The 12,508-nt window shown below is 38.9% G+C and overlaps 1 protein-coding gene across 2 annotated transcripts in view; it reads left to right on the top strand.

Moving 5' to 3' along the window:
- The first annotated feature begins 361 nt into the window (after window positions 1–361).
- LOC134804460 (zinc finger and BTB domain-containing protein 5) overlaps window positions 362–12,508 on the top strand; it is a 75,992-nt gene continuing 63,845 nt past the window's right edge. For both annotated transcript variants that reach the window (XM_063777507.1, XM_063777508.1), the window contains exon 1: window positions 362–1,011. The gene's annotated coding sequence lies outside the window, so the exon portion shown is untranslated. The remainder of the gene's footprint in view (window positions 1,012–12,508) is intronic.

Raw genomic sequence — 12,508 nt, 5'->3', positions numbered from 1 at the left:
CGTTTGAGCAGAGTTGTAAAAGAAATATGTAAGCCAAATTAGCCGGCTTGTCTAGGGATATGTTTGACGCGCCGCCACTGTAAGTACTGTACCTTAACACCCTGTACAGTCACCTGCAATAGTATGTTACTCTTCGAAGGCCGCAAAAATATGTGACACGCTCTTATGGCTCTACAAATAAGATCGTGTCATATATTTTTGCGGCCTACGTTGTGTAATATATTATTGCAGGTGACTGTACTATATGTTGTTTTTAAGTATTCTGGCAAATAAAATAATTCTGAATCTGTCGTATAAAAATAGTTGTTGTATAAAGGCCTATGATCTAGTTAAGGCACGACCGACCCAGTGTGTAGTACTATTGCACAAACGCCAAATCACATTATTGGCCAGATATATAGAGGTAAAACATAGCGTGGTAGTTGCGCTATGTGCGGCCGCGCGGCCGTGCATACCGAATCATAAGATCAAAGCACGCATACTTTACCTACTCAGATACAGATACCCACACGACCAAGAAGGCATCATCACGTCTTGCGGTGTGCCTGTGTTGGTGCAATAATGCACACACGCAAAGACGAGGGGCTACACTATTAAAAGTATAATAAAAGTTACCAAGACACAAACGCAGCGTACGGTACTATTTGTTTGGAGGGAGGTTGAAGGCACTCATACAAGCGAGGGAGAGGCTGTGTTGGCGCGGGCCGGGGCCGCCAGTTTACCGTTGTGAGGCGCGTCGTGCGGCCGGACGCAGGACCGCCACAGTCGTGCGCCGCCGCCACCCCGACCCGGAGACCCGGCCACTCATACAGCCGCTGCCCTGCAGAACCACCCTGGACCTCGAGGACTTGTAACCAACCCCCAACTACACTCTTTGTGTCAATAGACTTATATATTTTGGGGCCCGGTTGTCTACAGTAGAGACCAAGTGTTATGAACTCGTGCTGATGTCACTGGAGTGTTAACCCGAATTTAGATTGTGGCTTGGATCGTTTTGACCGTCAAGTTAAGGTAAGTTTACATAACTTTTTTTTACAGTTCTTAACTTAGTTATTTCATTATATTAGATTTGTCTTAGCAACTAAGTACATACCTATACTAAGAAATATAGTATATTAAGTTTATGTAATAATGTATAGTCCTTCATTGGCATCACCTATCATTAATGATTTTAATAGATTAGGTAGATCTCTTTCGATGTTTTTAAGTGTGTATAATAGTTATTTTCCGAAATACCTGATCACTTCCTACTTACTCTAAGGTCCGGTTCCATGAACCGTAATTTAGGTAGGTACCTAACTCGTCAGTGAACTGAGATAATATACTCTATAATCAAATTTTAGCGAACGTTATTTATGGATTGGTGCAACCGGAAGTACCTACCTCTTAGACTCAATTTAAAAGTTTCTTAGCTTTGACACAAGCTAAGCCGGACCTAGCGTCTGGTAGGTGAACAATGCCTGGATTGCTTATTAGATATAATTTTCTATATAGGTGCTTATTAATAAATACATATAAAAGCTTTGTGATGAAGGTGCTCACTTGTAGGTACCAGCCATTAGGGACTTTTATCATTCAACCAAAATAACGAAAAATAAAAAACTTTTAATAGAAAACGTAAAATGCACCTACTCGTAAAATACGTATGACGTCATTCGGAGTCTGGCGGCACACGTAACTAGTTGCATCGTTTTGGAAATGTACGAACGATGTTATACATAGGTATTGGAGAACATAAATGAAATTGCTAACAAAGTTATTTCATACGTGGATACCATCATTTTCGTATCGCACTGGCGCGCGCTTGGATTGGTGAAATTTGATTAAATTAGCCTGATGTAGTTAGAAATAGAAACATTTCTTACGTTTTGGTTCCGTTCTATCCTGCTAGCAGTAAATACTTATGTTATATAATATGTAATTATCATCAAAAATAGAGTCGTTCCAAGCTAACTCTGGCGCGATTTTGATAGAACAGAATAAGATCAAATAACACTTGGACACTTATGTACATACCATTTATAGATTGTAATGTGGTACGTCCCACAATAAAAAAGGAAGAAATATTTAGCATTTAACTTGCACACTCTGTTCTATCAAAATCGCCGCAGAGTTACGTTGGCCTGACTCTAGTCAGTTATTCAAATTTTGTTTATAAATAGGGGGTGTATACCTACGAAATGTACATATGTATGTTGTTTGTATGTACGAAATACAGCACTAGCTTTTAGGAAAAAAGAAATCGGAAATAATTTCATAGAAATTATCTACTAATTTGAGTTGTGACGTCAACGTCACTAGTTATATATAGTAATGCATATAATACATACTTTTGGACAAGAACTGTACGATATCTCTATTTTGAAGAGTACCTATTCCAGGGTGGCAGATACATTTGGAGCGTTGTTTTATCCGCTACTATTGATGCTGAGTGTACTTATTTCTAGATGCATTTTATGACCCGGGACAAGTCACTTGAACACAGAATACGTTTTCAATAGATACGCGAAAAAATCATAGTTAAAACAAATATTGGTTACGTTACGTACATTTCAACAAATATTACACCTAAGGTTACGAATTTTCCCTTGAACTTAGATGATATTGTTGATTCAGCAGTATATTATTATTTATTAATTACGTTTAGCGATGATAAATATAAAACCGGCCAAGAGCATGTCGGGCCATGCTCAGTGTAGGATTCCGTAGCTACCTGTCTGTCATAATAGGCTTTGAATGGGGGCTATCACAACACAAATCATTGAGTTGAAGCGAATTGCAGCTCTCTAGCACCAACGGGCAGTGATCTAAGCCAGGACGGGCAGACAGACGGACGGAGTTGGCTACGGAACCCTTAAAACACTCATTTTTATACGAAAATTCTCACATACGTAAATTTAAGAGGAATTGAAAATTAAGTGAAAATAGCGGGCGTCGGTTTAATTTTTAAGGGTTAATTTTTCGGACAGTCTACGACTCTACGTGGCAATGTCGTTCTGTTCAACCAATTAATCGAAAACTTACTTGTGAAATATTGTGTTATATTAATATTTTATTTATAATAACACAAGTAAATTGACAATTTGGCAAAAGCCAGCTTGGCCAGTAGAAATATGCGTCAATTTTGAAAAATGTAGGCGCGAAGAATTCATCTCCCATACATACCATTTTAGAATTTCGCGCCGTTTTCTACTGCTAAAAGTTGGCTTGCTACCTACTATACTAGTAGGTATATTGTACATGTGATAAAGATTTTAATATCTACGTAATAAATGGCAAAAATATATAAATTTCATTAACATCCTAACATTCCTAAAGGTGGGATCAGACGGTTTGGTTTAGCTGGTTTGTTAGTGCACACCGTTGTATGGGGACCTTGCACTTTGAGACTATGCGCTGAAACTTGGCACAGTTGAATGTTAGCTGGTCTTGAGCAGATACAGACCGGGAGCCGTCGAGAGCCACCTCTCATTTAGTGGGGGGAGGGGGGAAGTTCGACGCTGCGGCGCTTCACTTGGAGCAACATTTCTCTAAAACTATACCTATTAGGGCATGTAATATATCATTTTCGGATAAATTGAGGATGAGGGATATTGATCCTAGCGAAAAAGTTTGAATAACCTTTTTTGTAGGAAATTTTATGTAAATTATTCATGTAATAAAACATTTTTTGCTATTGACCATCGTTTACGAGTTATTTACGAATGACTAAAAAAGGGGACCTTAGAGTTTATTTTCTCCCTTCAATATTTTTTTTTATATTGATCCTAGCGAAAAAAAGTAGCACTTATTTTATAAGAAATCTGAAACAGATTATTTACGTAAAAGATATTTTTTTGCTGTGGGCTACCGTTTACGTGTTATTTACGATAAACTAAAAAATAAACTATTGTAGAACAAATTATTAGTAACTTTCCCACCTTAATAATCATACATCGGGGTTTTCGGTGCGGGAATGATTTCGTGTATTTATAACTTTGTTTATTGTAAAATAATTACGAAACTATGAATTAAACGTAGGTAGTAAGGTCCAAATGTGCTTAGAAATGTTAAATTAGTATCGTTTTTTACAGTTTTTACCTGTTATTTGGCTAGTGTAAAACATTCCCGCACCGAAAACCCCGATGTATGTTAATAATATTTTGCATTGAGTGATCGCAATATTATTTTCTATCTCTGACCCACGCTTAATATTATTTTTTATCTCCCATTTATCAACAGATTTGTATAATAATCTATATATTTTCTTAAACGTAATAAGTGTAGCTTTACGATTGTATTTTATGTTTTCAGATTGCTGCTACACTCTAAAAAAAATTGGTAATTATAAAAAAATCTAAAATACGTTTTTTAGTCTTTTATACTTTATTCTTTTTTTTTGTTAGAAAGTGCATTGTTTTTGTTCTAAGAATAGATCCCTCATCCTCAATTTATCGAAAATGATATATTACATGCCCTAATAGGTATAGTTTTAGAGAAATGTTGCTCCAAGTGAAGCGCCGCAGCGTCGAACTTCCCCCCTCCCCCCACTAAATGAGAGGTAGCTCTCGACGGCTCCCGGTCTGTATCTGCTCAAGACCAGCTAACATTCAACTGTGCCAAGTTTCAGCGCATGGTCACAAAATGCAAGGTGTCGTGCACTAACAAACCAGCTAGTTCACTCGAATGAATGTTCGCTTGAGTGAATGGTTCATTTTTAGTGTAGTAAACGAAGCAAGTTGTTGTATGGAGACCCATGCATAATTCCTCAGTCGATGAAATTTTGCTTGGTTATTGTATAGTATGAGCCGAAACTAACATATAAATATCCAAAAAAAAACCGCCCAAGTGCGAGTCTGACTCGCGTTTCTAGGGTTCCGTACATAATTCCGACTCACGCTTGACTGCACATTTCTAATAGGTTTTCCTGTCATCTATAGGTAAAGAACTATTTTGTGTATTTTTTTCTAAATTTTAGACCCAATAGTTTGGGAGATACAGGTGGGAATGGTCATTTTTTGGCTATTTGTAAAGGGTTCCGATTTTTCGTTTTGAGGTACGGAACCCTAAAAGCACTCCTAAGTTAGGTATTTATACGTAAAAATACAAATCTGTTTATATATTTAACCGAGTAATTCCTCCGTCCAAAATTTTTTTACCAAATAAGTTATTGGTATTTCTGCTGGGATATTTTTTTTTGATTTTTCATGTATTGTTGCAATACGTTACATGAATATTTCCGGTGAAGACGAAAGTTTGAACGGAGCATTTTTCCGTAAAAATATTAACGATTTAAGACTTTAAATACACCTATTATTATTCTTTGGATATTTATACAATACTTTTTATTAATTGATACTTTATCATATTGTAAAGTTTTTTCTGGCAGAGGAATTACTGCGGGGTCCACTACCTTTATTTACTACACTATTTTCTTTCATTCCATGTTCACACGTTGCTGGTGCTAAGATTATTCGCTTTTTATTTTCTTTCACTATGGCGTCGAATGAAGTTGGTTCAATTTTTATTGCCTGTCAGCCTGTCACTATGCCCGTCACTTTCGCACTTACACACTTATAAGAACTTGACAGGCATGGTAACAGGCGATAAAAATGCGACCGTGCTACCGCCGCAGTATATGTAAGTACCTAGCCGAATAAATCATCAATTTTTTTTGCGATACCTTGCTAATGGCGATTGTTTTGGAACTCTGGAATATTTTCACCGAATACCGACAACTACCATATCCTGCTTTTTCCAAGAAGTAGATAGGTAGTAGGCTTTTCCTGTACGATATGAGAAAAATATGAAAAATCGGAATGAACATTCACTCTGTGTTCACACTGTTCATTTTTTGTTCATTCGGAGTGCGAGTGAAAGATGCCGAATGAAAGTATCCAACACTGTTGGATTATTTCACTAATGAATTCATTTTTCACTTGTGGTTCATTTTATGTTCACACGTGTCACTTTGAGTGAAAGATGAATAATGAAACGCGATAATGAACACAAAATGAACCGTCTGATCCCACCTTAACTCTGGACTCAGCCTCCTGAGTCAGCTCGGTAGACGTATGGATTATGGAAATTGGAAAAGTAAAAAGCAAGTTGGCAAAAACGAACTACGCGTACGCTAAACAGCTACGTAAAATTACCACGTCTTGAGCAACTGAATAAAAAATTAGTTTACTTACCTATTTATCTCGTTCTGTGTTCTGTGTTCTGCGTCTCGCGGGCATGACGCTAACATTAAGAATGGCATTGATAATATTGCAGTTCCTTATAATAGGCATTGAATTTCATTCCTATCACCATACTTTCAATTGTACGTACAGTCAGCAGCAGAAGTTGATAAGCGGGCGAGGTGTTCAAAATTACCTTAACACGCTCTTATTCTGTTAACAATAAAGTCGCGTCAAGATCATTTTGAACACCTCGCCCGCTTAGCAACTTCTGCTGCTGACTGTACGTACTATTTATTACTAAAAGGTAATATCATTCCTACCTATAGCTAGTCTCTGGCTCGCATAAGTAGGTACCAATGTATCCCCAATATCCCCATTGATTCTTATGATCAGACTCGTATTTAGGTACTTAGTTAGTTTTTCTCTTGTTTGCAGTGCTCTTGCAGGGCTCTAGCAATCTTTGCATACACATTTCTATGCAGGGGGTACCTTTTCTCTGCAGCTGACTGTACCACCTAATGTAGTTATCTATGAAAGTAATTCTTGCCTCATTTGCTCGGGTCTATTTACTAAACATTTTTTTATCCAATAAGTTTATCCTTTCCTGCTTGTCGTACAATTAAATTGGGTAAATAATAGACACAATGCTATTTGCCAGAGCTAACAGTCTGCGGAATAGGAGGTATTATTAGACAGCGGCGGGGGCCGCGGCGGAGGGCATCAGGCTTATTGTTTGCAGCTCAAGTTCGCAATCAATAGTCTATAGAAGTGGTATATGTGTATACATGCATGGTGACTTGGAGGCTGAGCCGTGATCTGCCGCGTTACGTAACTTGCGAGCTCCGTTCCACACGCTCGGAGCTCAGCTATCGAAACCCGACCAATCCCGGTGTATGTAATACCTTTACATATATACATTAAACAGAGGTGCTGTAGAATCTATCACGACTTGTCATTTCAAAGCCGGACATACTGCAAAAGCGCTTATAAACTTTAAACCTATCTAATAACTAATAAGATATAAAGTTAATAAGCTCTTTTCACACTTCTTTTTCTTCTTTGCATCCTGTTACCCCCTGCTGGGGTGTAGGGCTCGAATCTTTTTCTCCACTGACTCCGGTCCTTGGCAGCCCCAGCTCCCAGTACCCAGCTCTCGCTCCCAGAACGGCGCGCGGCGCCAAGTAGATTTAGGGCGACCATGTTTTCGCACTTTTTCTTTTTCTTCTGTTTCTTTTCGCACTTAGTAAAGTAAATATAGTCAACTACACGTTGCTACTTAAAATAGAAATATTCTTAAGAGTCACATGTTCCATGGTATGACAAGTTTTATGTTACGTAATTCCTAAGTAAGGGAGGTGAGTCTAAAACGGGTTGGTAAGTTAAGAGTGTAAATATACCCAACATGATGATTACGAGCAACATTTTTAGGGTTCCGTACCCAAAGGGTAAAAACGGGACCCTATTACTAAGACTCCACTGTCCGTTTGTCTGTCTGTCCGTCCGTCTGTATGTATGCGGTAGCGTCTTTGCTAAGTTAATGATGGTATAGTACTCCTACTAAAGTAGATGTCGCTACGTGCCTTTCTAAGGCATATAAGTAATAAAGACGCAGTCATAGTGACGAGCGGGCTGCCTCTGAAATGTCGATAGTCAGGCCTTCTTCTATTATTATCACATTCTTATTGGTATGCTCACCGTTTTAGGCGGGGTACCTCTTTTAGTGGGTACATATTGTGACATGTTATTTTCTCTTGTTATACTACTCTATTCTATTCCCTTTCACTGAGTTTCATATACCTATCAACTTATCAGTTTATATCCCTAATATTGATAGAAAATAAACTTATTAAACGTTTGTATTTATGTAGAGATATATTTTTTATATGAAAATCTGTTGAAAAAAGTTGTAACATAAAATAAAGCTTTCCATACAAAAGCTACGATGTAAGGACTGCCTGATCTAGGTCGACAACTATTGTATGAATAATGATTTAACCGGTATTTTATTTCTAAATCCAAACTGCAGAGTGAACTGTATTTAGAATGATTTGTTATTAGTAATTATTAATAATAAATTAATAAACATGTCGACGACTGATCTGGCCTAGCCGATGAAGCCGACTTGAACCTAGGGGTTCAAATACTGGTAAGAGCATTTATTTGTGCGATTAGCATTGAACAAATGAACACAGATATTAGTTCCTGAGTCATGGGTGTTTGTTTTCTATGTGTTTAAGTATTAAGTATATTATATCGATGTCTGAGTTCCTAGTGCCTACAACACGAGCCTTCTTGAGCTTACTATTGGGTTTAGTCGATTTGTTTTATATTGAAAAAATAAAAAAAAATGACTATATATCTCGATACGTCGTCCACATTTCAAAATCGCTCAATTTGTCTTTATTACGCTGGGTTAATGTCTACGTTTCGCTTCCATATAACGCTATACTCCAGACGTAGATCTTGATAAATCGCTTTCTGATCTTTCGGGATAACTTTGCTTTGAGTATACATAGGTGTTTTTTGGTGTTGAAAGACTTGAAAGCTTTTTTAGCCATGGCTATGCGTGTGATGATATCCGAAGTGCATCTGGAGTTGCTTATTATCTTGATACGCCCGCGCCCGCGCCCGCGGGTCATAAAGTTGCGGACTGCTTGACGCTACTCGCTATACATACATATTAATATTCGAGTAGGAGTGCTTTCGTATATTAAATGTAAAAAAATCAGTTTCATTTCACGAATTTGTGCGATATTGATAGATAATTTGTTTGTTAACAATGGAGTCGGACTAAGTTATAGACAAAGCGTGGAAATGTCAGCATAAACGTAAAATTTCTAGAGTTAGACCAAGAAAAGTCTACGGCGATTTTGATAGCCCACGCAGTGCGACTGTTATTTTAAACGTCAAACTTCTATGAAATTATGACGTATTAAAATAATGGGCGTGGGCTATCAAAATCGCTGCAGGCTTTTCTTGGTCTAACTCTATGATAATATGACGTTTGTTGTGGTACTTGCAACAGACAACATACAGAGTTACCTTAGACGTGGCTTTAACTAGGTTGTTAAAATTGAATTGTGAGGAATATTAACTTCATAAAATGATTGCTTTACATACATAGCCTTTTATCATGAGAATAACATTAATAATACAGTGAACGATAGTTCTAAACAGGTACCTATTTAAAAAAAACCGGACAAGTGCGAGTCGGACTCGCCCACCGAGGGTTCCGTACTTTTTAGTATTTGTTGTTATAGCGACAACAGAAATACATCATCTGTGAAAATTTCAACTGTCTAGGTTCGTGAGATACAGCCTGGTGACAGACGGACGGACAGCGGAGTCTTAGTAATAATAGGGTCCCGTTTTACCCTTTGGGTACGGAACCCTAACAAGATTCAAGCGACACATGTCGTCCAGTTTCGAAGTGGGAAACACGAGAGTGACTACATACATAGATTCTGCTTTACATTTAGTTAAGAGTTGAGCAAACCTTGACCCCTCGCGCTAAAGGTAGCACTATGCGGAAGCCTCGTGTTCACCCGACCATGGATGGCGCGCTCTCCTGGATAGATAGAAAGTACTTGTCCTTGCCACGTAGCGTCACAATTAACCTTTGGCCTTGATTCAGTCCAACCAACACTGTAATACTATGTGTGACGCGTGGCTGTCAAGTATTCGTTTGTTACTCTAATCGTAACCGAAGTAGTGACGAACTACTTATTCTGTCCAGCTATACAGTGTGTAAATCCAATACGGTCAGTAAATTAAACCAGATATAGAATTTATCTGTCTAATTATTAATTAAGAAGTTTTTTAAGTTACACTTAATTAATGACCCCGTAATTATTTCTTTTAATTTACCGAGCAGCAATGTACAGTCAGCATCAATAGATAGTGAGGAACGAAGCGACCAAATATATCGGAACACATCCTTATTTCATACATATTTGGCCACTTTGGCCGTCTATTTGATGCTACTATTGGATGATATCGATGGACTAAATATTTTGGCTATGGGTAATAAAATGGTATGTATATATTATATTGTTTGTCTTTCCCATCACGGAACAATGGTGTTCCGGACCTTTGGGAGGCGTGCGCGGAGCCGTAGCCAACACGTAGAGGCCCTTTTGACACTTTAATGAAATGTAAGGGGTACACCGAGCGGATGCTGCCCTTGCCCGTGTCATGGGACGCACGCAGAGGCAGCACCCGCCAGGGTGTAAGGACTATTGAGAGTTGATGAACTAGGTTATTGTGTGAAAGCGATGGACTAAGTACTGAGCTATGGGATAAAAAAACCGGACGCCTGCCTAATAGAATGGTATCCAATTTTATTTCCGGCAGACGGTGACTCGCCCTCACAAGATGGGCCCCCACAAAAAGTGACATCTAGGATGGCTCAAGGGCAACACCGGTGTGAGCGGCTCAGGGGTGTCGAGAGGTGTGCGCCGCTTTCTACCCAGTGGCTGTTAACAGCCACTGTGCCAACTCGCGTCTTATGCATATTTCACTTCCACCCCTGGAGCTTATAGCTCTAACGACTCTACTCTGGTCGGCCGGCTAAGGCAAGCCAGAGGCAGAGAATCCTGTCCCACCCACCCTCCTTGCGGGTAACAGAAGTCCCCAGGGGCACTCGGGTACGTGAGGTCGCTAATCCCCAACAGCTCGCCACAAGCTGCCCTACGTTGACTGATTGCACTGGTAAAACCAGCGGGCGATGGGGTCGTCACATCCCTGCGCCAATTATATTGTTTATTATTATAGGTACTTATACCTGCTTTTGTCATGCTACTTCGGTCAACCTCAGTACTTATTGTACCGAAACTGACTGAAATAGCAAGACAGGTTTCCGTTAAAATACGATGGAAAATAATCATGCACTACATCTGTACTCAGGAATAGCGAAGGTGCCCCAAAGTCATTCCCTACGGAAATTGTAAAATGAGCTGTTAACCACTGCCAATATTTATGCATTTTATACATGGTCTGTATTGTAGGTAACAGCAGTATACTGTTCCCAATAATTTAATAAGAAACTTGAGCACTTAGAAATTAATAGAAAATACAATTCAAGTCAGATTTATTTTAAGAACAATTAATAACAATAAGCGGCGCGCATTTGAAGTGATAGCCGTGATAGGACATTACCATGTTATTGTATCTTTAAAATATAGGTATACCGGATTACGTAGGTATATGTACAAACGTACACGGTGCCGTTAAACCATTTAGCGAATTAGGAGATACAATCTAGTAAAAAAAAAAAACCGGGCAAGTGCGAGTCGGACTCGCACACGAAGGGTTCCGTACCATAATGCAATAAACGGCAAAAAAAACGGTTACCCATCCAAGTACTGACCCCGCCCGACGTTGCTTAACTTCGGTCAAAAATCACTTTTGTTGTATGGGAGCCCCACTTAAATCTTTATTTTATTCTGTTTTTAGTATTTGTTGTTATAGCGGCAACAGAAATACATCATCTGTGAAAATTTCAACTGTCTAGCTATCACGGTTCGTGAGATACAGCCTGGTGACGGACGGACGGACGGACGGACGGACAGCGGAGTCTTAGTAATAGGGTCCCGTTTTACCCTATGGGTACGGAACCCTACAAAATACTTCTATTTTTTTTAATAATGGACCTTGTTACCCGCTTGGTCTTCGTATGCTCCGGTACCTTTCCTAGTACCAAGGACAATCTGAATGATGTAATATATCATAACGGTCGCCGCTGTTACCTAGTGACCGATAGTCTAACGGCTCCATTCGACTTGATTTCATGACTGCTTATGACAATGTGTCGGTATGGCCACAATGCATAAAGAATGCGCAGTCATCAGCAGTGGTATTCTGATTACAAAATCTGTTAAGGTTAAAATATCATGAAACATTTTCGTTTCCATTTTAGTATGAATGAAAACAAACATTAATCAGTAAAAAAATTGTTAGAGTTAGACCAAGAAAATCTGCAGCGATTTTAATAGCCCACGCAGTGCAAGTGTCATTTTAAACGTCAAACTTCTATGAAATTATGACGTATAAATAAACTTGCACTGCGTGGGCTATCAAAATTGCCATGTGCGTATTTAAAAATTAAAGGACGTGTTGCTGTTTGATGCTGAGGCGTGACTAACATTACCACTATGGTCATATGTTGAAATATACGCAACTACTGGGAAAGATGACCGTTTCGGTGGGCGTGGACAAAAACACATACACACACACACTCATGCCATATTGGTGGACGGTTGTTTTTGTCGAATATTAGAGCCGAAGAAACCACCGAATACCGCTAGCACCGGAGTCGGTTATTGCTCTCGGATTCCGCAACAAAT

The sequence above is a fragment of the Cydia splendana genome, chromosome Z (assembly GCF_910591565.1).
Source record: "Cydia splendana chromosome Z, ilCydSple1.2, whole genome shotgun sequence".
In the NCBI taxonomy this organism is placed as follows: Eukaryota; Metazoa; Arthropoda; class Insecta; order Lepidoptera; family Tortricidae; genus Cydia; species Cydia splendana.
The sequence above is the reverse complement of the archived record's forward strand: the minus strand, read 5'-3'. Positions and strand labels throughout refer to the sequence as shown.